This window comes from Oncorhynchus gorbuscha, linkage group LG10 (genome assembly GCF_021184085.1).
Source record: "Oncorhynchus gorbuscha isolate QuinsamMale2020 ecotype Even-year linkage group LG10, OgorEven_v1.0, whole genome shotgun sequence".
Classification (NCBI taxonomy): Eukaryota; Metazoa; Chordata; class Actinopteri; order Salmoniformes; family Salmonidae; genus Oncorhynchus; species Oncorhynchus gorbuscha.
Genome location: NC_060182.1, coordinates 6981322 through 7005294, shown reverse-complemented (window position 1 = coordinate 7005294; position 23973 = coordinate 6981322). Strand labels below are relative to the sequence as shown.

The window sequence follows — 23973 nt, the reverse complement described above, 5'->3', positions numbered from 1 at the left end:
TAATCATTATACGTAATTATAGCAACATATGAAGTCATTTTATAAATGCATAGAGACGTGCTCACTTACACAGCAATATGTTTCATTACATATAAGTCCCCAAGTTGATCAGGAGAAAAAGCAGGAGGTAGAGTGGGAGGTGCTGGGAGTAGGAGAGGGACTCCATGGTGTTGATCAGGAGAAACAGCAGGAGGTAGAGTGGGAGGTGCTGGGAGTAGGAGAGGGACTCCATGGTGTTGATCAGGAGAAACAGCAGGAGGTAGTGGGAGGTGCTGGGAGTAGGAGGGACTCCATGGTGTTGATCAGGAGAAACAGCAGGAGGTAGAGTGGGAGGTGCTGGGAGTAGGAGAGGGACTCCACGGTGTTGATCAGGAGAAACAGCAGGAGGTAGAGTGGGAGGTGCTGGGAGTAGGAGAGGGACTCCATGGTGTTGATCAGGAGAAACAGCAGGAGGTAGTGTGGGAGGTGCTGTAAGTAGGAGAGGGACTCCATGGTGTTGGATCAGGAGAAACAGCAGGAGGTAGAGTGGGAGGTGCTGGGAGTAGGAGAGGGACTCCACGGTGTTGATCAGGAGAAACAGCAGGAGGTAGAGTGGGAGGTGCTGGGAGTAGGAGAGGGACTCCATGGTGTTGATCAGGAGAAACAGCAGGAGGTAGTGTGGGAGGTGCTGTAAGTAGGAGAGGGACTCCATGGTGTTGATCAGGAGAAACAGCAGGAGGTAGAGTGGGAGGTGAGAGAGGAACTCTGTGGTGACTGAGGTTCCTAGCTGAGGAGGAAGGAATGGGTGTGATAGATTCCAGACGAATCGAGATGGAAAGATCAGAGGGTGGAGGACAAGGAGGAGTTAGGAGAAATAACAGAACGCGTCATTCTCAGTCACCTGAGGATTGTGCAGCGATTTGGTCACTCTAGACCAGAGGTACCGTCCTGTATTATTTCATTACAATCTATTCCACCCGATTCCAATAATTCGCTGGAAGATAAACAGAATCAGGTTAGTTACAACTGGGGCTGGAGTGAACCTATAGGAGGGTAGCTCTCCAGGAACAGGGCTGGAGTGAACCTACAGGAGGGTAGCTCTCCAGGAACAGGGATAGAGATCCCTGCCCTAGACTGATGTGTTGCTCGACCTCCATTTCCTACCATGAGTCAATATATCACTTGGTTATTGTTTGATCCTTTCATCTTGTTCTTTAATGTTATTTTGGTGCTTTGAGGTTTTTTTAAATGTATCTGTACAAATGTGTATTTCAGGTTACGTGACGCACACTCAAACTCAACATGGCAACCACACTGGATTTGATCGGTGGTCAAGGAGGCAGTTCATTTGAATTCCACGGCATGGACAACGGTGCCACCCTCAAGAAGATTGGAGTCGCAGTGGAAGGCTCACTGGTCAAAGCTGTGCGAGCTGACCAACGGGAAAGTAGCGACTTTTGGAAATGCGAACACTTTCAATGAGTTTGAGTTCAACCTCGGCGAGCGCATCACCAAGCTGTCTCTGTGGGATATTTCATCAAGTTCACGACGAGTGAAAACAGGCAGTTCTTTGAAAAAATGACCAGCTGGCCATTGATTACTGAGTACACCATAGAAGTGGGGTCTGGAATCTGCCTGGGGCTGGAGGGCAGGTCTTGCTTGGTCGTATGGGTTTCCTCTTCATCAACCCCATCAAGTCGTCCGTGCTGACCAACATGGAGTATCCCAACCTGCCCCTCTTCAAACCCCATGTGAGCTATTTTATAGATGTGTGTAGACAACTCAGGAAAACTCTACCGATGCTCCAACATTAACCAGACCCAGAGAGCTGGAGGTAGAGAGAGACATATCTGTACGCTGGACTGTGAGAAGACAACTTCAACAATATAAAAAGCAAGAGCAGGAGAAGAACAGAGCACTAGAGGAGAGGACCAGACTGCTGGAGGAGAGGGTTAGGGGGATGTTGTGTGACAGATCAACTCACTGGAGGTATCCACCCTCGCAGAGAAGCCAGCAGAACAGTCCACACCAGACCCTGACTATAGCGTCGACATCACAGCAAAACAAACAAATGAAGAACCCCAAGCCCAGGTGATCTCATCCCCTCTGAGCACCCCCCATGCCAGCCACCCTGCTAGCCCTCCTGACCCCCCCCCCCCACACCCACTGAGGACATACACAAGACACAGATTGGACTCCTTATAGACTCAAATGGGAAATATATACAAGTAAAAAAATAAATTCCCAAACATAGTGTATCTAAACTCTGGTGTCCAAATACCCAGCGTGCCCAAGACCTTCTGTTTGAGGACCAACTAGGATCACCTAGCCACATAATAATACACAGTCACAAACGACCTGAGAGCACAGCAGGAAAGGGTGGCCACAGCACTGAAGGGAGTGATTGAAAATGCTTCTTCTTCATTCCCCAATGCACAAGTGGTTATCTCCATCCTGCTACCAGGACAAGACAGGGGGTAACCGCAAGTATTTCCCCGTGACTGCATCTCCTGACCCACCACTCCACCCTGGACTTGAACAGGCAGCAGTGCCCACCTTCGCAAGGACTCTAAAGAACATGGCTCTCAAACGCAGCCCCAACACTTCACACAGGAGCAACAGATTAATTGACAGCCTGCCCAGACCAGCGAGACACTCTCCCAGACCTGCGGGATCCACCCCTGGACCTACACATAGAGGACCCAAGCCGAGAGGACCTACATCCAGACCACCACACAACCAGCCACATACACACCCCACCCCAATCAATCAACACACCCCCAAGTCAATCATGCCCACACCCCATTTAGGCCCCCTCAGATCAGACCTATGCCACTCATGCCCGCCCCATGGACCCCACCCCCTCAAAGAGGGCCTCAACATGGAAGTCACACATACGCCCAGGCCATGAGTAGGAAAACAGGCACAACCCCCACTCTCACACTCGCCCAAGCCAATGGCCTGTACCAGATGCTCAGCAGGCTCTGCTCACACTTACTGGCCTGAGGACAAAACACATGACCAACAACATTGGACATTTTGTGGAACACAAAGCCCTATCTATCTCATCCTGGAATCTCCAAGGCCGGAAGTCATCTGCCTTTGGCAGGAACCTGTACTTCAAAGAAATCAGAAATACAGACATTGTCATCCTACAAGAAACCTGCTATAGTGGAGATGGACCCCCTAGTTGCCTTCTAGATTACAGAGAGCTGGTAGTCCCATCCAGCAAACTATCAGGTGTGAAATAGGGAATTGGCTCAAGGTTTTTTTTTTTTGGTGTGGAGCAGACCTAACTCACTCCAATAAATTAATCAAAACAGGAACATTTTACATTTGCCTAGAAATTCAAAAGGAAATTATCTTAACAGAGACACATTTCCTCCTGTTTGCCATCTATATCCCTCCACTAGAATCCCCATACTTTAATGAAGACAGCTTCTCCATCCTGGAGGGGGAGATCAATCATTTCCAGGCCCAGGGACATGTACTAGTCTGTGGCGACATAAATGCCAGAACCGGACAAGAACCTGACACCTTCAGCACACAGGGGGACAAACACCTGCCTGGAGGTGACAGCATTCGCTCCCCCATATTCCCCCTAGACACAACTATGACAACATAACCAACAAAAACAGGTCACAATCCTACAGCTCTGTCGCACGCTGGGTATGTACATATTCAATGCTAGGCTTCGTGGGACTCCTTATGGTAGGTACACCTATATCTCATCTATTGGCAGTAGTACTGTAGACTAATTTCTCAGTGACCTCAACCCAGAGTCTCCGACACCCCTATCAGACCACAGCAAAATCACACTCTACTTGAACAGAGCAATACTCAATCATTAGGCATCAAAGCCTAAGAAACTGAGTAATATTAAGAAATGCTATAAATGCCAACAAACAATTGGGCAACAACAAATTCAAACCTTTCTAGAACATTTCCTGGACAAAATGTTTCACTAATAGTGAGAGTGTAAACCTGGCAGTAGAAAACCTGAACATTATATTTGGCCTCTCAGCTTCCTTATCAAATATAAAAAAGCTCAAATAGAAAACCCAAGAAAATGAACAACAATGACAAATGGTTTGATGAAGAATGCAAAAAAATAAGAAATAAATTGAGAAACCTGTCCAACCAATAACATAGAGACCCAGAAAGGACTAAGTCTAAGAGTCTAAGCCTTCACTATGGTGAATCACTAAAACAATACAGAAACACACTACGGAAAAAGGCACAGCATGTCAGAAATCAGCTCAACGTAATTGAAGAAACTATACACTCAAACCACTCCTGGGAAAATTGGAAAACACTAAACAAACATTAAGAATTATCTATCCAGAATTGAGATGAATGGTTAAACCACTTCAATCTTTTTGAGTCTATAACAAAAAAAAAAGCAAAATCATATATGATCAAATACACATCTTAGAATCAACTATTAAAGACTAACAGAACCCACTGGATTCTCCAATTACCTTAAATGAACTACCGGATAAAATAAAAATCCTTCAACCCAAAAAGGCCTGTGGTCTTGATGGTATCCTCAATGAAATTATAAAATACAGACAACAAATTCCAATTGGCTGTACTAAAACTCTTTAACTTCATCCTTAGCTCTGGCATCTTCCCCAATATTAGGAACCAAGGACTGATCACTCCAATCCACAAAAGTGGAGACAAATGTGACTTCAATAACTACCGTGGGATATGCATCAACAGCAACCTTGGTAAAATACTCTGCATTATCATTAACAGGGAAAACAATGTACTGAGTAAATGTCAAATTGGCTTTTTACCAAATCATCATATGGCAGACCACATTCACCCTGCACACCCTAATTGACAAACAAACAGACAAAGGCAAAGGCAAAGCTGTCGCATGCATTGTTGATTTCAAAAAAGCCTTCGACCCAATTTGGCATGAGGGTCTGCTATACAAACTGATGGAAAGTGGTTTTGGGGGAAGAACATACAACATGATAAAATCCATGTACACAAACAACAAGTGCATGGTTAAAATAGGCAAAAAACACATTTCTTCCCACAGGGCCGTTTGATGAGACAGGGATGCAGCTTAAGCTCCACCCTCTTCAACATATATATCAACGAATTGGCTAGGGCACTAGAAAAGTCTGCAGCACCCGGCCTCACCCTAATAGAATCTAAAGTCAAATGTCTGTTTGCTGATGATCTGGTGATTCTGTCACCAACCAAGGAGGACCTACAGCAGCACCTAGATATTCTGCCAAAAACCCGAGTCCTGACAGTAAATCTCAGTAAGATAAAAATAATGGTATTCCAAAAAAGGTTCAAGCGCCAGGAACACAAATACACATTCCTTCTAGACACCATTGCTCTAAAACACATAAAAAAGTATACATACCTTGGCCTAAACAGCACCAAAGGTAACTTCCACAAAGGGGCGGCAGCGTAGCCTAGTGGTTAGAGCGTTGGACTAGTAACCCCAGAGTTCAAACCCCCAAGCTGACAAGGTACAAATCTGTCGCTCTGCCCCTGAACAGGCAGTTAACCCACTGTTCCCAGGCTGTCATTGAAAATAAGAATATGTTCTTAACTGACTTGCCTGGTTAAATAAAGGTTTTAAAAAAAAAAAAAAAAAAAAAAAAGGGAACGATCTGAGAGACAAGGCAAGAAGGGAATTCTATGAAATCAAAAGGAATGTAAAAATTGACATACTAATTAGGATCTGGCAAAAAAAACACTTGAATCAGTTATAGAACACATTGCCCTTTAAGATTGTGTGTAACGATCCGGCAGGGAATGGATGTCAGGTCAGAGCTTTTCAAGGGGAGAGGTGATGATCAGGACAGGTGTGCAGATTACTGATGGGATACAGGTGCAGGTGAACATGATCTCCCAACAAGCTAATTCGCCCGGCAACCAGACAGGGTGCGTTCCAGGACACCGGAAACACACTCCAGGACAGAAACACAGGCAAACACAGACTCAGGAAGCGGGATTCATGACATTGTGAGGTCTGGGGTCCGCTCATTATCCAAGATTTCACAAAATGGGACAAACACCAAAATGAGACTCTGTATTCACAATTCTGCAAAAATATCCTCTGTGTACAACGTAAAACATCAAATAATGCAAGCAGAGCAGAATTAGGCCGATAGCCGCTAATTATCAAAATCCAGATAAGAGCTGTAAAGTTCTACAACCACCTAAAAGAAGCGTTTCCCAAACCTTCCATAACAAAGCCATCACCTACAGAGAGATGAACCTGGAGAAGAGTCCCCTAAGCAAGCTGGTCCTGGGCCTCTGTCAACAAACACAAACAGACCCTACAGAGACCCAGGACAGCAACACAATTAGAACCAATTTAATCATGAGAAAACAAAAAGATAATTACTTGACACATTAGAAAGAATTAACAAAAGAACAGAGCAAACTAGAATGCTATTTGGCCCTAAACAGAGAGTACACAGCGGCAGAATACCTGACCACTGTGACTGACCCTAAACAGAGATTACACTGTGGCAGAATACCTGACCACTGTGACTGACCCAAAACAGAGAGAACACAGTGGCAGAATACCTGACCACTGTGACTGACCCTAAACAGAGAGAACACAGTGGCAGAATACCTGATCACTGTGACTGACCCTAAACAGAGAGAACACAGTGGCAGAATACCTGACCACTGTGACTGACCCTAAACAGAGAGAACACAGTGGCAGAATACCTGACCACTGTGACTGACCCTAAACAGAGAGAACACAGTGGCAGAATACCTGACCACTGTGACTGAGCTGGTCCTGGGGCTCTGTTCACAAACACAAACACACCCCACAGAGCCCCAGGACAGCAACACAATTAGACCCAACCAAATCATTAGAAAACAAAAAGATAACAAAAAGATAATTACTTGACACATTGGAAAGAATTAACAAAAAAACTGAGCAAACTAGAATGCTATTGGGCCCTAAACAGAGAGTACACAGTGGCAGAATACCTCACCACTGTGGCTGACCCAAACTTAAGGAAAGCTTTGACTATCTACAGACTCAGTGAGCATAGCCTTGCTATTGAGAAAGGCCGCCATAGACAGACCTGGCTCTCAAGAGAAGACAGGCTATTGGAAACGCTGCCCACACGCTGCAATTCCTAACCTCCTGCCAAATGTATGACCATATAAGAGACACATATTTCCTTCAGAGAGAGAGAGAGAGAGCGATAGATAGATAGATAGATAGATAGATAGATAGATAGATAGATAGATAGATAGATAGATAGATAGATAGATAGATAGTGGTAGGAGAGAGAGAGTGAGAGGAAGAGAGAGAGGGAGAGTGCAGAGAGAGGGAGAGAGAGAGAGAGAGAGAGAGAGAGAGAGAGAGAGAGAGAGAGAGAGAGAGAGAGAGAGAGAGAGAGAGAGAGAGAGAGAGAGAGACAGAATCAGCAAAAATGGGAGACTGGGGCGTCGGCAAAATAACTCCTAGTTAGTTCCTCAGTGCATGTTCAAACTCGTCAAGCTGAGGCTACAGTCAGAGTAGAGGGTCACTGGGTAATTTAACATAACGTGGCATAGGAAGAATTACAACAGATTGGATGGTTGTAAATGCAAATGGTTGGGGCTGGTGATGACAGGCTAGATCTTATTTTCAGAGCCATCTGTTTCATGTAATGTCTCATCTCTGTCAATATTAGCTAGCTTACCACCGACATGGAGGGAAGAGAGAGAGAGCGATGGAGAAGTTTAGTTACCTACCCACAGTTTTCGGCTGTCTACACTTCTCATACAAAGGTTTTCCTCTAGGATTTTGCCTGTGCTTACAGCTGTATTCCGTTTATTTTTATCCTAAAAAAACTCCCTAGTCCTTGCCCATGACAAGCATACACATAACATGACGCAGCAACCACCGTAATTGAAAATACGTAGAGGGATACTCAGTGATGTGTTGTGTTGGATTTGACCCAAACATAAGACTTTGTATTCAGGACAAAAAGTTCACTTCATTGCCACAATTGTTGCAGCATCACTTTAGTTTCTTGTTGCAAACATGATGCGTGTTTTGGAATCTTTGTTTTCTGTACAGACTTCCTTCTTTTCACTCTTTCATTTATTTTGGTATTGTGGAGCAAATACAATGCTGTTGATCCATCCTCAGTTTTCACATATCACAACTATAAACTCTGTAACTATTTTAAAGTCATGATTGGCCTCATGGTGAAATCCCTGAGCAGTTTCCTTCCTCTCCAGAAAGTAAGTTAGGAAGGTCACCTGTTACTTTGTATTATTGATACATCATCCAACGCTTAATTAATAACTTCACTATGCTCAAAAGGATATTCAGCTTCTGCTTTTTTGTATTTTTACACATCTACCAATCAATGCCATTCTTTGAGAGGCATTGGAAAATGTCCCTGGTCTTTATGGTTGATTCTGTGCTTGAAATTCACTACTCAACAGATAATTGTATGTGTGGGATACAGAGATGGGGTAGTAATTCAAAAATCATGTTAACCAGCATTGTTTAACACAGAATGAGTCAATGCAGTTTATTATGGTATTTCGTTCAGCACATTTTTGCTTTTAATTTTCTGTTCAATTCTGAAATGTTCTACAAACAAAATTCCACTTTGATATGATGGGGTATTGTGTGTAGATCAGTAACAAACATCTCAATTTTATTTATTTTAAATTCAGGCAATAACATAACCAAATGTACTTTGTAAGTGTTTGTTCTAACTTCTCCAGTTAAGTGACAATATAGAATTAATCATTTAATATGGACTTCAGGTGTCCCTGGTGTTGAGTTTCCACCAAACACATCTGTCAAGATAAGCACAATACAATGTTTATTCAGGGTGAATGGTTCTGTGGAAATTCTGATGTAAATCATTTTATGGGCGTGGGAGGAGTTTGGCTGCTATATGAAAGAGTGCTTCTCCACTCCAGAGACACATATTCCGCTGAACAAAACTTTCAGGGAACAAATGCTTACTATATTCTGAAACAGTTGCTTAATCTAGTTAAACAAATATGATATGGGTTTGTTGTCCCCTAAGATTAAATTGGGGAGGGGACTACAGATCAGTCTGTCCGTTCGTTCGGAAGTTTGTTTGTAAGTTATATTATAATATATTATTGCATACCTGTGAACAGTGCAGCCTGTCTTACAGAATATTGTTAAATGTTAATTCAATTAAATCTTTAATCTTTCAGACATTTAAAAGAAGAAACTTTGTTTGGAGAGGTGAGTTTCAGCACCAAAAACACCTCATATTCCGACGTGGTATCTATTACATTACATTCATACTCATTTACATTTACATTTAAGTCATTTAGCAGACGCTCTTATCCAGAGCGACTTACAAATTGGTGCATTCACCTTATGACATCCAGTGGAACAGTCACTTTACGATAGTGCATCTAAATCTTAAAGGGGGGGGGAGGGAAACTCATCATCAGGGATACTCATCATCATAGGGCAGGTTATCATATTCTGATGTAGCATCTATTACATTCATACTCATCATCATAGGGCAGGTTATCATATTCTGATGTAGCATCTATTCCATTCATACTCATCATCACAGGGCAGGTTATTGTCACGCCTTGGTCATAGTATTTTGTGTTTTCCTTAATTATTTGTTCAGGCCAGGGTGTGACATGGGTTTATTGTGTTGTCTTATTGGGTTTTTTGTAGGAATTGGGATTGGTGTTGATTAGGGGTGAGTCTAGTTTAGGCTTGGCTGCCTGAGGCGGTTCTCAATCAGAGTCAGGTGATTCTTGTTGTCTCTGATAGGGAACCGTATTTAGGTAGCCTGGGTTTCACTGTGTATTTTGTGGGTGATTGTTCCTGTCTCTGTGTAGTTTCACCAGATAGGCTGTAATTAGGTTTCGTTTGTTGAGATCACAGTGGGGAGAGCAAATATCGACCTCGACTACGAGAGCAAAGTGAAAGTTACCTGCATGAATGGCAGTCAGCTGGTCTTCCCATCCAATGGCGTCTACACTGGTGTGACTTACACTTCAGCGAGGGTATCCACAAAGGAGAGATAATAAGTACAGTGATAGAATTAACTAATTCTTTGTGTGCCTTTTCTGTTACTATGACCCTCTTTGAGTGATTCTAATTCAACCCAGTTGACTCAGCTCTTTCTTTCTGTCTCAACAGGTGGGTCATTCTTACAATACGGTGCCTTGTGTTCCATGACATGTTACCACATACACTACCGGTCAAAAGTTTTAGAAAACCTACTCATTCAAGGGTTTTTCTTTATTTTGACTATTTTCTACATTGCAGAATAATAGTGAAGACGTCAAAACTCTGAACTAACACATATGGACTCATGTAGTAACCCAAAAGGTGCTAAACAAAGCAAAATAGATTTTAGATTCTTCAAATAGCCACCCTTTGCCTTGATGACAGCTTTGCACACTCTTGGAAATCTCTCAACCAGCTCCATGAGGTAGTCACCTGGAATGCATTTCAATTAACAGGTGTGCCTTCTTAAAAGTTAATTTGTGGAATTGATTTCCTTCTTAATGTGTTTGAGCCAATCAGTTGTGTTGTGACAACGTAGAGGTGGTATACGGATGACAGCCCTATTTGGTAAAAGACCAAGTCCATTTTATGGAAAGAACAGCTAAAATAAGAGAAGAGAAACCAAAGTGCATCATTACTTTAAGACATGAAGGTCTGTCAATCTGGAAAATTTCAAGAACTTTGAAAGTTTCTTCAAGTGCAGTTGCATAAACCATCAAGCGCTATGATGATACTAGCTCTCATTAGGACCGCCACAGGAATGGAAGACCCATAGTTACCTTTGCTGCATGTCTAAGTTTATTAGAGTTACCAGCCTCAGAAATTGCAGCCCAAATAAAAGCTTCACATAGTTCAAGTAAAAGACATATCTCAACATCAACTTTTCATAGGAGACTATGTGAATCAGGCCTTCAGGGTCGAAATAAACCCCTACTAAAAGAGACCAATAAGAAGAAAGAGACTTGCTTGGGCCAAGAAATCTGAGCAATGGACATTAGACTGGTGGAAATGTGTCACTTGGGCTGGAGTCCAAATTTGAGTTTTTGGATCCAAACCGCTGCATCCAACCGCCGCATTGTGGACAAACGGATGAGCTCTGCATGTGTATTTCCCACCGTGAAGCATGGAGGAGGAGGGGGGTGCTTTGCGGGTGACACTGTCTGTGATTTATTTAGAATTCATGGCACAATTAACCAGCATGGCTACCACCACATTCGGCAGCAATACACCATCCCTTCTGGTTTGAGCTTAGTGGGACTATCATTTGTTTTTCAACAAGACAATGACCCAACACACCTCCAGGCTGTGTAAGGGCTATTTCACCAAGAAGAACAGTCCACCTCAACCATATGATTCCATATGTGTTACTTCATAGTGTTGGTGTCTTCACTATTATTCTACAATGTAGAAAATAGTCTAAATAAAGAAAAACCCTTGAATGAGTACTTGTTGAACCACATTCTTTGCGAAATGTTTTAATATATGATTAGACCCAAATGTACCATAAAAACTTTACCATATCAAACTTCCATTTGATATAATATTTATGCAATTCACAAATATTCACAAATATTTTTCACAAATATTTTAATTATCATTACGTTGAGTTCTCTTTCTAATCAAATTGTTTATCATGACAAATATATTATTTAATATCAGAATCTGCCAATGTGTTTGTCAGCACACACACACACACACACACACACACACACACACACACACACACACACACACACACACACACACACACACACACACACACACACACACACACACACACACACACACACTCTCATGAACATCACAACTGCTGCTAACATAATATTATGATTGCTAAATTCTGCACAATTTAAACACTTGCCCCAATACCCCCTTCCCCCAAATAAGTTTAAATATTGGACTGTAAATTGTGCACCATCTCAGCTGCATATCAGTTTGAATTTAAGAGCATATTCTAGTAACTATCTGGCGGCAGGTAGCCTTGTGGTTAAAGCGTTGGGCCAGTAACCGAAAGGTTGCTAGATTGAATCCCCGAGCTGACAAGGTAAAAATCTGTCATTCTGCCCGTCAGTCCCTAGGCTGTCATTCTAAATAAGAATGTGTTCTCAGCTGACAACTTGCCTAGTTAAACAAAGGTTAAAACCATTTGAAGAAGAGAGAAAACGTTTGACCTCTGTCATTGCCAACAAAGAGTATATTAAAAAGTATTCAGATAAACTTTTGTTATTGACCAAATAATTATTTTCCACCAAAATTTGAAAATAAATTCATAAAAAATGTGTTTATTCACTTATTACTAAAGGAGCAAGCTCACGACATGCACACAGAGTGAACAGAGTGAAAGCTCTGCAACAACGAGGCTCGTCAACACAACACTCTTGACTGTTGGGTTGAGAGCCCAGACACAAAGAGTACCAACATATTTTGTACGGCAAAGATACACACCCCCCTTAGTCTACAGGACAAACAACAGATGTGTGGAATGGGTCACAAGGTGAGACTTGATAAATGAGATAGGAGTATCCCCAAGCCAGATATAATTTGTTTTGTAATAGGTAAAGACAAGTATTAACATATGAAGACAATGTTCCCTCCTGTCCTCTTCTCTTTCTGGTATTCTGCATAGCAACAGGGACATGTGCTAGACAAGCCTGACTTCTCTCCTCTCTGGGCCCCAGGTGACTGAGGCCCAAATGAGGGAGGAAGTGCAACTGCCAACACCAGAGTCCAAAGGGATACATTCTAATAACAGGAGTTCAATAATTTAAGCATGATATGTAGATAAGACATCTTAATTATCTATGTTACCGAGCTAATTCTGATTCTTCAGCCACATATCAATAATCTGATTAAACAACATTACACGGTGAAGCTTGTGCTGGGGACAATAAAATGTCACTCTAAAATGTGCAGTTTTGTCACAGGAACACAATGCCATAAATGTCTCAAGTTGAGGGAGAGTGCAATTGGCATGCTTAATGCCGGAAATGTCCACGAGAGCTGTAGCCAGGGAATGTAATGTTCATGTATGGGTCATTTTAGAGAATTTAGAGAATTTTCCACGATGTCCAACCAGCCTCACAACTGCAGACCACGTGTGGGAAATTCAATTGAATTGACATGATGTGGAAAGGCACACACCTGTCTATATAAGGTCCCACAGTTGACAGTGCATTTGTCACACACTGACCTTAGAGATCCTTTTTATGTCTCTAGTTTGGTTTGGTCAGGGCATGAGTTGGGGTGGGTATTCTATGTTCTGCATGTCTATGTTTTGGCCGGGTAGGGTTCTCAATCAGGGACATCTGTCTATCGTTGTCTCTGATTGAGAACCATACTTAGGCTGCCTTTTCCCACCTGTTTTTGTGGGAAGTTGACTTTGTTTAGGGCACATAGCCTTTAGCTTCACGGTTTGTTTTTGTAGTGTTCATTGTTTTGTTCGGCGTCATTTTTTAAAATAATAGACAATGTACGCTTACCACGCTGCAGCTTGGTCCTCTTCTTTTAATGGCCGTGAGAGCATGTCAGAGCAAAAACAAGCCATGAGTTTTAAAAAAAAATCTGACACAGAGGTAGCATTATGGAAAAGTCTCTTTAATTCTGTGAATAACATTTGTATCTTTTATCGATGTTTATTATGAGTATTTCTGGGATTTCTGTTGCTATCTGCAAGATCATCGGATGTTTTGGAATCAAAACATTACTGCACATAACGCGCCAATGTAAACTGAGATTTTTGGATATAAATATGCACATTATCGAACAAAACATACATGTATTGTGTAACATGATGTCCTATGAGTGTCATCTGATGAAGATCATCAAAGGTTAGTGATTCATTTTATGTATAATTCTGCTTTTTGTGACTCCTATCTTTGGCTGGAAAATAGCTGTTTTTTTATACTTGGCTCTGAACTAACTCTGAACTAACAAAATTATATGTTGTGCTTTCGCTGTAAAGCCTTTTTGAAATCGGACACGGTGGGTAGATTAACAAGATGTTTATCTTTCATTTTCTGTATTGGACTTGTTAATGTGTGAAAGTCACATATTTCAAAAAAATATGTTTGAATTTCCCGTGCTGCCTCTTCAGCGGAATGTTGTCGAGGGGTTCCGCTAGCTGAACGCCTGCGCTAGAAAGGTAGTAGCAGTAGTAGAATAACAATAGCAAGATTATATACAGGGGGGTACTGGTACAGTCAATGAGCGGGGACACCGGTTAGTCAAGGTAATTGAGGTAATATGTACATGTAGGAAGAGCTACTGTTATGCAGGTGAATGAGGACCCAAAAGCGACTTGGCGAAAACAGAGTCTTTAATCCAGTAAAGTAAAATACAATCAAAAAACACAATATCCACTCGTAATGACGAGGATAGACTGGAGACTCGATCTTGAACTGCAGGTTGCCTCGGGAAGGCACTTGAACTTAGCAGACTCAGACACCTGCTCACCACGCAGCATCTGAGGGAAACACGACACGACTGGGCGATACACAAACACAGCACGGTGAACAATAGATACAAGGATCCGACAGGACAGGAACGGAAAACAAGGGAAGAAATAGGGACTCTAATCAGGGAAAAGGATCGGGAACAGGTGTGGGAAGACTAAATGAATGAGTTAGGAGAATGAGGAACAGCTGGGAGCAGGAACGGAACGACAGAGAGAGGAGAGAGAGGGAGGGGGAGAGAGAGGGATAGAAAAAGGGAACGAACCTAATAAGACCAGCAGGGGGAAACGAACAGAAGGGAAAGCATAATGACAAGACAATATATGACAAAACATGACAGTACCCCCCCCACTCACCGAGCGCCTCCTGGCGCTCTCGAGGAGGAACACTGGCGGCAACGGAGGAAATCATAGATCAAACGGTCCAGCACGTCCCGAGAAAGAACCCAACTCCTCTCCTCAGGACCGTAACGAAAAAAACGATAAAAAGGGAAACTAGGGTACTACTCTAAAAAAAAAATGAGACACGGGTAGAGAACTGAAAACTTTAGAGCAAACAGGACCAAACAGGCCAGGAGAGTAACAACTAGGGACAGACTGAGACACAGCAAGGGCAGGAACAAGAACAGGAGAGATGCGATGGCAGGGAACAGACTGAGACCCAGCAAGACCAGGAGCAGAAGCAGAAAAATACGCACAAGGGTGGACCCCATCGTCAGTATCGGAGCGCTGGGACAGAATGGCTCCCACGCCCACCCCCGACGCGTCAACCTCAACAATAAACTGTTTAGTGACGTCAGGTGCAACAAGGATAGGAGCGGAAGCAAAACGCTTCTTAAAGAGATCAGAACAACAATCATACGACCGGTGAGGAGGAAGGGAGTTGGTTCTGGACCGACTGAAGACCGTGCGCAGACCATGATATTCCTCCGGCACTCCTGTCAAATCACCAGGTTCCTCCTGAGAAGAGGGGACAGAACAAACAGGAGAAATAGCAGACATTAAACACTTCACATGACAAGAAACGCTCCAGGAAAGGACAGAACCACTAGACCAATCAAAAGAAGGATTATGACACACTAGCCAGGGATGACCCAAAACAACAGGTGTAAAAGGTGAACAAAAAATCAAAAAAGAAATGGTCTCACTATGGTTACCAGATACAGTGAGGGTTAAAGGTAGTGTTTCATATAATATACTGGGGAGAGGACTACCATCCAAGGCAAACATGACCGTGGGCTCCCTAACTGTCTGAGAGGAATGTCATGTTCCCGCGCCCAGGCTTCGTCCATAAAACAGCCCTCTGCCCCAGAGTCTATTAATGCACTGCAGGAAGCTGCCGATCCGGTCCAGCGTAGATGGACCGGTAAAGTAGTACATGTACTTGACGGAGAGGACCGTCTAGTAGCGCTTATCAGTCGCCCTCCGCTTACTGATGAGCTCTGGCCTTTAACTGGACATGAAATGACAAAATGACCAGCGGAACCGCAATAGAGACAGAGGCGGTTGGTGATTCTCCGTTCCCTCTCCTTAGTCGAGATGCGAATACCCCCAGCTGCATGGGCTCAACACCTGAGTCAGTGGGGAAAGACGGTAGTGTCGGAGAGAGGGGAGACACAGTTAACGCGAGCTCTCTTCTATGAGCTCGGTGACGAAGATCTACCCGTCGTTCAATGCGAATAGCGAGTTCAATCAAAGAATCCACGCTGGATGGAACCTCCCGAGAGAGAATCTCATCCTTAACCTTAGCGTGGAGTCCCTCCAGAAAACGAGCGAGCAACGCCTGCTCGTTCCAGTTACTGGAGGCAGCAAGAGTGCGAAACTCTATAGAGTAATCCGTTATGGATCGATTACCTTGACATAGGGAAGACAGGGACCAGGAAGCTTCTTTCCCAAAAACTGAGCGATCAAAAACCCTTATCATCTCCTCTTTAAAGTTCAGATAATTGTTAGTACACTCAGCGCTTGCCTCCCAGATAGCTGTGCCCCACTGCCGAGCCCGACCAGTAAGGAGTGATATGACGTAGGCAATCCGAGCTCTCTCTCTTGAGTATGTGTTGGGTTGGAGAGAGAACACGATATCACACTGGGTGAGAAAGGAGCGGCACTCAGTGGGCTGCCCAGAATAACAAGGTGGGTTATTAACCCTAGGTTCCGGAGGCTCGGAAGAACCGGAAGTAGCTGGTGACACGAGACGAAGACTCTGATACTGTCTTGAGAGGTCGGAGACCTGAGCGGCCAGGGTCTCAACGGCATGCCGAGCGGCAGACAATTCCTGCTCGTGTCTGCCGAGCATCGCTCCCTGGAACTCGAGAGTAGAGTAGAGAGAATCCATAGTCGCTGGGTCCATTCCTTGGTCGGATCCTTCTGTTATGCAGGTGAATGAGGACCCAAAAGCGACTTGGCGAAAACAGAGTCTTTAATCCAGTAAAGTAAAATACAATCAAAAAACACAATATCCACTCGTAATGACGAGGATAGACTGGAGACTCGATCTTGAACTGCAGGTTGCCTCGGGAAGGCACTTGAACTTAGCAGACTCAGACACCTGCTCACCACGCAGCATCTGAGGGAAACACGACACGACTGGGCGATACACAAACACAGCACGGTGAACAATAGATACAAGGATCCGACAGGACAGGAACGGAAAACAAGGGAAGAAATAGGGACTCTAATCAGGGAAAAGGATCGGGAACAGGTGTGGGAAGACTAAATGAATGAGTTAGGAGAATGAGGAACAGCTGGGAGCAGGAACGGAACGACAGAGAGAGGAGAGAGAGGGAGGGGGAGAGAGAGGGATAGAAAAAGGGAACGAACCTAATAAGACCAGCAGGGGGAAACGAACAGAAGGGAAAGCATAATGACAAGACAATATATGACAAAACATGACAGCTACATTTTCCACCTAATATTTGGGATGTCTCGTGAGCAAATTTCACAGACCTAGTTCAACCACTGCATAAAGTTTGGGCTGCTTTTTTTTAAAGTCACCAAACCCCTAAAAATGTATTTCCTTGAACAGAATTTCATGTTCTACTGTGTCAAAAGCCTTATAAAAATCAACAAACATAAAACTATCATGGAGAATGAGGTCATTATTTTCAATCACATCTAAGATAATCTAATGTTGTTACTAATGTGTCGACCATGTATAAAGCCAGATTGTTCTGCATAGATTATATGATTTAAGTTTTGTTTCAACCTCTTAGCAAATACATGTGCAAAACTTTCCATCATTATTCAACAGGCTAATGGGCCTAGAGTTGTCTATATCAAGACTATCCTTATTAGGTTTGGGAATCAAAGTAATTACACCTTAGTTTAAGGAAGCCCGTAACGCCCCTTTTTCTATTGATTGTTGGAACATAGCAAGAATGAAAGGAATCAATCATTGAATGTTTTATAGAACTTGCTTGTTAACCTCTTAAGTCGACCCTATACTTTTTCGAACATTCTGTTAAAAATCGCGCAACATTTCAGTGCCCTGCTACTCGTGCCAGGAATATAGTATATGCATATGATTAGTATGTGTGGATAGAAAACACTCAGACGTTTATAAAACTGGTTAAATCACGGCTGTGACTATAACAGAATGTGCGTTTCATCGAAAAGCGCAGGAAAATCTGATCACTGAAAATTGGAAAATATATCAATGCGCCACTTGCATGTATGGGAAAGCAAATTACCTGGAGCCGAGATTGCAATTCCTACAGCTTCCACACGATGTCACAGTCTTGTAATTTGCCTAGGCTTTGTTTCTTGGTCAAACGAAGAAGAGACAACCCATTTCTTCAGGTCTCGGACCAGATATTTTGGTTGAGATTTACCCGGACATTATTTCCAGACGTACCCCTATAGAATATACATCGCCTCGTGATCAATTTGATCGCTTATTAACGTTTACTAATAACTAAAGTTGCATTACAAAAGTATTTCGAAGTGTTTTGTGAAAGTTTATCGTCGACTTTTTTAATTTAAAAAAATGACGTTACGTTATAAGACGCTATTTTTTATTTTTTTATCACAGTCTTCATAGATCGATATCTAGGCTATATATGGACCGATTTAATCAGGAAAAAAAACAATAGTGATTATGGGACATCTAGGAATGTTTTATATTTTATTTGTGCGGTTTGTGTAGCGCCGACTATGCTAATTATTTTGTTTAAGTCCCCTGCGGGTCTTTTGGGGTGTTACATGCTATCAGATAATAGCTTCTCATGCTTTTGCCGAAAAGCATTTTAAAAATCTGACTTGTTGCCTGTATTCACAGCAAGTGTAGCTTTAATTCAATACCCTGCATGTGTATATTAATGAACGTTTGAGTTTTAACTAGTACTATTAGCATTTAGCGTAGCGCATTTGCATTTCCAGATGTCTAGATGGGACGCCTGCGTGTCAGGTAGGAGCAAGAGGTTAATCCATAATGTCCACGGGATCTATTGTCCTTAAGGCTTTTAATACAATATTTTATCTAAATTTCAGATTACTCATCACAAAAATCCCTGAAATCATTATCTATCTTCTTAGCAATGTTTGCTACATTGTCTAAGAAAGAATCCATATTGGAAGTTGACTGGGCTGATGTATACAGATTTTTATAAAAAACTGGGCAACATTCTGAGAGATTACTTTTGTATTTTCATTGGGAGTATTATTGATCATTAATTTACATGCAGAAGTCATTTCGCCTGCCCTTTTTTCAAAATGAAATAAATATTTCGTATTTTTCTCTCCCTCTTCCATACAATTTCATCTTGATCAAGGCTACCAACATGTCAAAGGATATATAATTGAAATCCTCAGGTTGTTTTTTAACCTAAATAATCAATAATATTTCAACAGGACAATAACGTCATCAATATAAAAGGTAAACAAGAAAGGGACTCTCTCGGTCGCCGCATGAAAAAGCTCGATGACACTTTAGCGTCCATTCATTCAGACTGCTCTTTCTTCCTCATTTTTCAGAATACAAGCCTGAAACAATTTCTAACGACTGTTGACATCTAGTGGAAGGCATAGGAACTGCAATTTGAGTCCTAAGTCAATGGATACTGTAATGGAATTCAATAGAAAACTACAACAACAAAAAATAATACTTCCTGAATCAGTTCTGTTATACTCACAGACACTATCTGTTATACTAACAGACACAGTTTTGGAAACTTTAGAGTGTTTTCTATCCAAATCTACCAGTTATATGCATATCATATCTTCTGGGCCCGAGAAGCAGGAAGTTTAATTTGGGCATGCTTTTCATCCAAAATTCCGAATGCTGCCCCCAACCTAGATAAGTTAAAGTGTGTTTCAGAGGTTGGAGAAAGCATCTTTAACCCTCAATTTGGCCAAGTGAGTTTGGGAAGGCTACTGTGACTTACTTAGGGAAACAGGTAGGACGAGGCCCAGTAACTGGCAAAGTGGAAGCACTCACCGCCAGTTTTCCTGGGGATGGTAGGGTACTATCATACGTTCTATAAGCAACAGTAGGAACTCCCCTTACATCTCTGCTCAGTCACAACTCCCAGGAATGTAACTATGCTTTTGAGTTTAGCCCTGCTGGCATACATATACCCGGTTTGCTTTCTGTGGAGAGGGGCTTTAACTTCTGCCTGCAGACATAACTGGTAATAAATCCCAAATAATGAAGTTGATATAGTTCATCACGGTAGTCATAGAAGCTGGATCTTCTCTCAGAACAATTTTAAATACTGATAGCTGACAGTGTGTAATGACAATTTCACAAAATTATTCATTCTTACCTAATGCATCTTTAACATGGAAGCAATCCCATACTTTTTCTGTCATCCTTGCCCATTCCCAGAGAATGCAATCATATCCATCTTTGAAACTAAGGCCTGCAATCCCAAGTGTTTTCACATGCAATCCCATACCTCTTTTCTGTGGACGCAATCACATGGCATGCCCTGCAATGATCCTGAGTCATGTGTTCAGGGGAGTGAGTGGCTAAACACACTCTGGTTTGCTTTCTGCTTCTGCCTGCAGACTCTGCCCAAATAATATCATGTAGTAATGTCTTCAGAACAATTTTAAATACTGATAGCTGACAGTGTGGACAATTTCAAACATTCTTACCTAATGTTTTAACATGGAAGCTTACTTTAATTAGCCATCTTTGAAACTAAGGCTCTGCTGATCCTGAGTCATGTGTTCAGGTGAGTGGCTAAACACAGGTTTCTCTAGCTAGCTCTGCTTGTCCTGTGTAATATGTGTTCAGGTGAGTGACTAAACACAGGTTTCTCTAGCTAGCTCTGCTGATCCTGAGTCATGTGTTCAGGTGAGTGGCTAAACACAGGTTTCTCTAGCTAGCTCTGCTGATCCTGTGTAATATGTGTTCAGGTGAGTGACTAAACACAGGTCTCTCTAGCTAGCTCTGCTGATCCTGAGTCATGTGTTCAGGTGAGTGACTAAACACATGTTTCTCTACCTAGCTCTGCTGATCCTGTGTAATATGTGTTCAGGTGAGTGACTAAACACAGGTTTCTCTAGCTAGCTCTGCTGATCCTGAGTCATGTGTTCAGGTGAGTAACTAAACACAGGTTTCTCTAGCTAGCTCTGCTGATCCTGTGTAATATGTCTTCAGGTTAGTGACTAAACACAGTTTTCTCTAGCTAGCTCTGCTGATCCTTTGTAATATGTGTTCAGGTCAGTTTTAACTGGACAGGTACTTTAAAAGTTAGACAGATCCTGTTCTATATTAGACAGTGTCATAATATATTAATGCATACCTGTGAATACTGCAGACTGTGTTAATGAATATTGTTTTATATTAATACAATTCAGTCTTTATTCTTTCAGATATTTCAGAGGCAACTTTGTTTGGAGAGATTAGTTCCAGCACCTTAAACAACTCATATTCTGATGTAGCATCTGTATCATTATTCATGATAATTTGTAATTATAACAATATCAGAATTAATTTTAGAATTGATTTCACAATATATTAATGCATACCTGTTAATACTGCAGCCTATGTTAATGAATAGTGTTATATATTGTTATATACATATTAATGAATATTGACGTGCTCACTTACACAACAATATGATTCATTACACATAATTCACCAAGTTGATCAGGAAGAAACAGCAGGAGGTAGAGTGGGGAGGTGCTGGGAGTAGGAGAGGGACTCCATGGTGTTGATCAGGAGAAACAGTAGGAGGTAGAGTGGGAGGTGCTGGGAGTAGGAGAGGGACTCCATGGTGTTGATCAGGAGAAACAGCAGGAGGTAGAGTGGGGAGGTGCTGGGAGTAGGAGAGGGACTCCATGGTGTTGATCAGGAGAAACAGCAGGAGGTAGAGTGGGGAGGTGCTGGGAGTAGGAGAGGGACTCCATGGTGTTGATCAGGAGAAACAGCAGGAGGTAGAGTGGGGAGGTGCTGGGAGTAGGAGAGGGACTCCATGGTGTTGATCAGGAAGAAACAGCAGGAGGTAGATTGGGAGGTGCTGGGAGAAGGAGAGGGACTCCATGGTGTTGAAGAGGGGAGAGGTGCTGGGAGTAGGAGAGGGACTCCATGGTGTTGAAGAGGGGAGAGGTGCTGGGAGTAGGAGAGGGACTCCATGGTGTTGAAGAGGGGAGAGGTGCTGGGAGTAGGAGAGGGACTCCATGGTGTTGAAGAGGGGAGAGGTGCTGGGAGTAGGAGAGGGACTCCATGGTGTTGAAGAGGGGAGAGGTGCTGGGAGTAGGAGAGGGACTCCATGGTGTTGAAGAGGGGAGAGGTGCTGGGAGTAGGAGAGGGACTCCATGGTGTTGAAGAGGGGAGAGGTGCTGGGAGTAGGAGAGGGACTCCATGGTGTTGAAGAGGGGAGAGGTGCTGGGAGTAGGAGAGAGACTCCATGGTGTTGAAGAGGGGAGAGGTGCTGGGAGTAGGAGAGGGACTCCATGGCTTTGAATGTCTGAATCAGAGCTCCTTTGATTTGGAGGCTTCATAAATTGATCCGTACAAATTTGTACTTCAGATTACGTGACGCACACACATGGCAACCACACTGCAGACGATCGGTGGTGGAGGAGGCTGTTCATTTGAATTCCACGGCATGAACAACGGTGCCACCCTCAAGAAGATTGGAGTGGCGGTGGAAGCCTGGCGGGTCAAAGCTGTGTGGGAGGAGCTAGTTGACAGGCACGTTGCGACCTTTGGAGATGCGAACACTTTCAATGAGTTTTAGTTCAACCTCGGCGAGCGCATCACCAAGCTGTCTCTGTGGGGTAACGGCGCTGGCACACGTCTGGGTACCATCAAGGTCACGACGAGTAAGAATCGGCAGTTCTTTGAAAAAATGATCAGCTGGCCACTGAAGTACTGAAGACTACACCGTAGATGTGGGGTCTGGATTCTACCTGGGGCTGGAGGGCAGGTCTGGCTCGGACATTGACTGCATGGGCTTACTCTTCATCAACACCATCAAGTCGTCCGTGCTGACCGACATGGAGTAGGGAGGAGGTAGTGGTGAAGAGAGGGAGGGAGGGAGGGAGGGAGGGAGGGAGGGAGGGAGGGAGGGAGGGAGGGAGGGAGGGAGGGAGGGAGGGAGGGAGGGAGGGAGGGAGGGAGGGAGGGAGGGAGGGGAGGAGGTAGAGGTGGAGAGAGGGAGGGCTGATGCTCTAACATTAAGGGGGCTGTCCACTTTATAACATGTAATCCAATATGAGGGTTGACCTTCATCAGGGATCTCATTTCTAGGACAGTCACACACACATACAGACACATTAGTTACTATTGCTGGCTTACTAAAAATCAATTGAATAGTTCTTAAATTGTCTTTGTCTTGTCTGAACAATTTTTATCTTGTGTCTGTGTGTGTGTTGATCTCATTTCTAGGACAGTCATGTTTAATTGGTTTAATTGGCCTTGGTCAGTAAAATAGCAACAGCACCTTTTTATTTGTATTTTTTAAAACCTTTACACATAAGCAGCAGGCCAAGATAGGACACACGTTATTATTGATGGCTTTCTAAAACATGATTTATCAGTTCCTCACTGATGATTAGTTCTTAAATTGTCTTTGTCTTGTTTGAACAACTTGTATCTTTGTGTGTTGATTTTAGGTGACCCCAGAATATGTGAAATCCGTGTCTCACCAGAACGACACCTCCTTGGTTCAAGAAGAGTCCATTTCATACTGCAAGACCCTGACCAAGACTTCCTCCTGGTCTGTCAGCAACAAAATAGAATTCACCTTGAGTGTGTCGGTCAACGTGGGGATCGAGATGTCATCAGGGTTCAGCTTGACCGTGGGAGTGGAGCAGTCCACCAGCCTGCAGACGACAGAGACCATAACAGAGAGAGACCATAACAGAATTGGATACTATCAAAGTGAAGATCCCTCCAGGGACGACCATGGATGTTGAGATCACAATGGGGAAAGCAAATTCGGTCAGCTGAGGGGTTATAAACTGTGGTTAGACTCATGTGAAAATCCATGTTTGTGTGTATGTATGTGCGTAGTTTAGAAATTATATAAGAAGGACTGTAATTGTGAAAACTTTGGAGCTCTCGCAA

General features: G+C 43.0%; 1 pseudogene; it reads left to right on the top strand.

The window, feature by feature from the left end:
- Positions 1-1281: 1281 nt before the first annotated feature.
- On the top strand, positions 1282-23973 carry LOC124045482 (annotated as a pseudogene).